Source organism: Girardinichthys multiradiatus, chromosome 24 (assembly GCF_021462225.1).
Source record: "Girardinichthys multiradiatus isolate DD_20200921_A chromosome 24, DD_fGirMul_XY1, whole genome shotgun sequence".
Taxonomy (NCBI): Eukaryota; Metazoa; Chordata; class Actinopteri; order Cyprinodontiformes; family Goodeidae; genus Girardinichthys; species Girardinichthys multiradiatus.
Genome location: NC_061816.1, coordinates 3,928,996 through 3,933,340, shown reverse-complemented (window position 1 = coordinate 3,933,340; position 4,345 = coordinate 3,928,996). Strand labels below are relative to the sequence as shown.

Genomic DNA, 4,345 nt, shown 5'->3' with positions numbered 1-4,345 from the left:
TTGGACAAGGTTGACATTAGGGCCTGTATTTCTCTTCCCTCCTATGACCCGTCCATCTTGGTCACCTGCCTCGCTGTCTTTGATCACTGGGAGCCTTAATTCCTTTCCTCTCTAGAGACACTGGTTATCAGTATAAACCATCTGGCTCCCCCTGTGATGTTCTTCCTCCATGTCGTCTTAAGGAGTTTTCTTCTTCTATTGGCCTCTTTATCCTTAAAGTTATTAATAGTAGTTTGACCTCCAGCGTGGAGCAGAACAATTTTAAACATACTATTGTGAAATCTGGCCCCAATCAGTTTGCTTTGTTAAGCTTTAGGTCAATCTCCAAGTTACCCTTTTCTGTCCAAAATTTTGGAACAACAGTTTACAACCAGCTGAAGCCTTACTGGATAAATATATGATTATGGAAGTGTTCCAGTCTGGGTTTAAACTTACCACTGAATCGGCTCTTTTAGGGATTTTTGATGATGTATTCTTAGCAACGGATTCTGGGAACTGCTTTTAGATTTACCAGCTGCTTTTGATCCAGTGGATCATAACGTTCTCATCTCCAGACTGGAGCAGTGGGTGGGCATCACTGGCTCAGCTCTTTAATGGTTCAGGTCCTACTTCTCTGATAGGAGTTCTGGGTCATGGTGGATGATTTTACCTCCCCTGGGGGATACCTCAAGGCTCCATTCTTGGTGCCCTGAGGTTGCGTTTTATATTTGTGCTGATGACTGTCAAGTCTATTCCCTTTAAACATAATGTTTCTGTTTAGCCTCTCCTTGATTGTCTTAGTGACATCTGGGCATGGATGGCGCTGAATCTTCTTAATTTTTATTAAAAATAACTGGTCATGCTTTTCAAATCCAGTGACTCCAGCAGTATTTCTTCCTGTGGCCCAGCATAAAAATCCAGCATCATTAATTAAGTTTTAGTTTAATAAAAATGAACCGTGGCCTGAAATTTAAAACAGGTTTGAATGTCCCACCCCAGTAGCAGCTTTAATTCTGCTTCGTTGTTACATCAACTACCTCTCAGCGGTAGCCTGAAGGTCCTGGGTCTGTCTCCCCCTCCTAATTTATCTTCTGCATGTAGGTTTGATATCTCTGTTGACCAGGTGCGTAGAGAGCTTTAAAAGCTTCACCCTAGGAAATCTCCTGGTCCTGACGGTATCAGCCCAAGAGTTCTGAAGGCTTGTGTGGGTCAGCTGAGTGGAGTGCTGCAGTACCCCTTTACTATGAGCCTGAAGCAACAAAGAGTTCCAGAGCTATGGAAAACATCATGTCTGATCCCAGTGCCAAAGAAAGTACATTCTAAAGGATTTCAAGGCTATAGACCCATAGCTCTGACCTCCCACATTATGAAGGTCAGAGAGAGGCTGGTTCTGGTGCACCTGAGGACACGGGTGTCTGCAGCCCAGAAGCCTCTGCAGTTTGCTCACCAGCCCCATGTTGGAGTGGAGTCCTGTGTGTGTCTTTTAGACTTTTATTAGTGCATATTGTTTGTTTTTATGGGTGTATTTTATGCTGGGACAAATTAATTTCCCCTTTGAGGATTAATTAAGTTTCAATCAATCAGTCAAAGCTTGGCTCACAGGTCTTCTTTCTTTCAGTTGATGAGGCTGCCTTGCTGTGACATTTAGTGGCTAATATGCAACCAGCTTTGTCGGGAAACTGTTGGTCTAGAGTTGATGCACGCGCTGGGGATAGTATTTATCCTGATATTTAATTCCAGCTCCAGACCTTCTACAGGCAGATATCCCCTTGGGCAAGAGGCGCTTATTCCCAAGGTTCCACATCGATGTATGGATGTACTGGCCTTGTGAGGACGTTTCCTGGTCCTCACTTTTTCAAATTCCGATTTTGGGACAGGGGTTAGGTTTAGGACTAGGGTATGAATTGAGTTTAGGCCCAAGAAATCAAGGATAATGAATGGAAGTAACTGAAAATCCTCATGAAGGTAGAAGTATAAGGATGTGTGTGTCTGTTTGTTAGAATGGCATGTTATGAAATTATGATTATTTGATTATGAATATTTAGAAAAAAATATATAATTCAACAATCATAATTAATATATAATGTATCATTCATATCCAAAATCACCCACAGTGTTTAGATATTCAGAATATACAATGAAAATGTGATTGTTTGGCTGCTTGCACTTAATAATTGGAAGTATTAAGTGAGAAGCATGGACGTGAGGACATGATGAGTGGCTGAGATCTCGTGAGAGCTGTGCTCAAGTAATAACTAAAGTAAAACAAGCCAATAAATTGAAGCCCAACATAGAAACGTTTAAAATACTAATCACTGTCTCATATTTCCCACTAAAACAAATTGGAAGAGGAAACCTTAGACAGCCTGGAGAGCTAGGTAGACGAATGTTTTGAAAACATAGTAATGGGCAAAACAGAAAAATCTACCTGTAAGGCAGGAGTAAAGAGATTCAAGAAAATCTGATTAAAATCATAACTAATCAAACGCATGAAGCTTCTAATAAAAGCATCCAAAGTAATTGAAAATCCTCAAAATAACAAAAAAAAGCTTTATATATTATGTACAAAATAATAAACATACGGTATTTTATCAACAATGTAATAACTATTCTTTTTCAGCTTTAAAATAAAGCATTTAAATCACTATATACATTTGTGTTTTAGAATATGGTAATTAACACTAGAACTCCCAAGCCCATCAATTTGACGGCGAGCATTCTGGATGCGAGGCGGTGATGATCTCATCACATTACATTGATCAGAATGCTAAAGGTTTTCTTGCACGCTGTAAAATGATGGTTTTGACAAGAATTAATAATAGTATTTGATCAAAACCTATTATGTTTTATTATGATTTATATATAGTACTGAAAAATAATACAGAGTAGCGGGTACATTTAAAAAAAAAAAAAAAAAGCTTTACTAATCTGACCAAAAGCTGGACAGCTCCATGTTACGCCCCCCTTTCACTCCGCGGACATAAACTAGCACTAAAAATGCCTTCAGCTCATCCACACTCATGTCCCAGGAGGAATCATCTCCAAGCAGAGAATCGCGGTCTGGGCATCTTGGATCTGGCGCTCTGTCAACGTGTTCTGGCTCTGACGGCTCCCTCTACTTTCTTCCTCCCCTACTACTGTCCACACAGCGCCATCCTTTCCTATTTCCTCCTCATTCCCAGGTGTGCGCTCGTCTTGCGATGAAAACGCTGTAAAGCGCAGAATAGATTGTTGTTCCTGGGCTACTATATCAATGACCTAACTTATTGTTTATTTCTTTGTCCATCATCAGTATCTTGATCTCTAGTTTCTCTCCTGCCAGCTGGATTGGTGGGTTTATAGCTGGGCACTGATCACCTGGTTCGTCTCCCTGTCTCTGAACCAGCGCTGATTGTGGCACTGTTGCTATAGTTTATATATTAGTTTACTAATCTGTAAACTATAGCCTAAAATGATAAAATTGTTACATAGGCTAGTCTTTTACTTCCTTGAAATAATGCGCCTCAACCTCCTGCTAACGGGACAACTCGTGTTTTTTTAGCCGGGGGAGGCTCACTCTCTGACCCGCTGTCACTGGAACTGAATGCTGACCAAGAACCGTCAGAATCCCTCTCGACCCCAGAATCGCGATCATCTAATTTTTGAAGCATCTCCAATGTCTCTTGAGCAGAAAACATCCTTCAAGTAGCTATTTGTAGGATGCCAACAATCTCCTTCTCAGACTGCGTTCTAGAGTGGCGGTGGCTAGGCAACGCTCGCGCGTATACTCAGCTGTGGGAAAAAAAATATCGATGTAAATAATAGGGCCGTCAAAATAGCGGCTGTGGTAGTTAGAGGTAGAAATACTTAGATCTTTAAATAGAGACATAGGAATACACAAGACACAGGTTTAGAAAATGGTCAGGATGCCAGGAAGATAAGAGTTTTAATAAACCAGAGTTATGGCATGTCAAACTTTCAAAACCGTCAAATTGACGGCCCTGGGAGTTCTAGTGTTAAACCATGACACCGTGAAACCAATATATTTACAGTCCAGGTTATCACACCATTGTGGCCTCTCTGATTTGATCTACTGTACTGTTCACTGATAATATTTATCAGATTCTTTTCTCTAGTTTTAATCTTTATCATCTTTGTAACATTGTCACGGTAAAGTTGTTCATTATGCATATAAAGTGTTTCAATGATGTCTGCAGATGTTAAAGAAGAGGCTCCTGAAGAACAGAGTCCTGATTTGAACCAGCAGGAGCTGAAGCTCTTCCACATAAAGGAGGAAAATGAAAGAATCTGGGCCAGCCAGGATGGAGAACAACTGAATGTGAAGAAGGAGACTGATGATACCAGGTTTCCAGGAACTGTTGTTCAT

The 4,345-nt window shown here is 40.6% G+C and overlaps 1 pseudogene; it reads right to left on the bottom strand.

Annotated features, from left to right (window-relative positions):
• Positions 1-4,345, bottom strand: part of LOC124861450 — a 700,723-nt pseudogene that overhangs the window by 678,117 nt on the left and 18,261 nt on the right.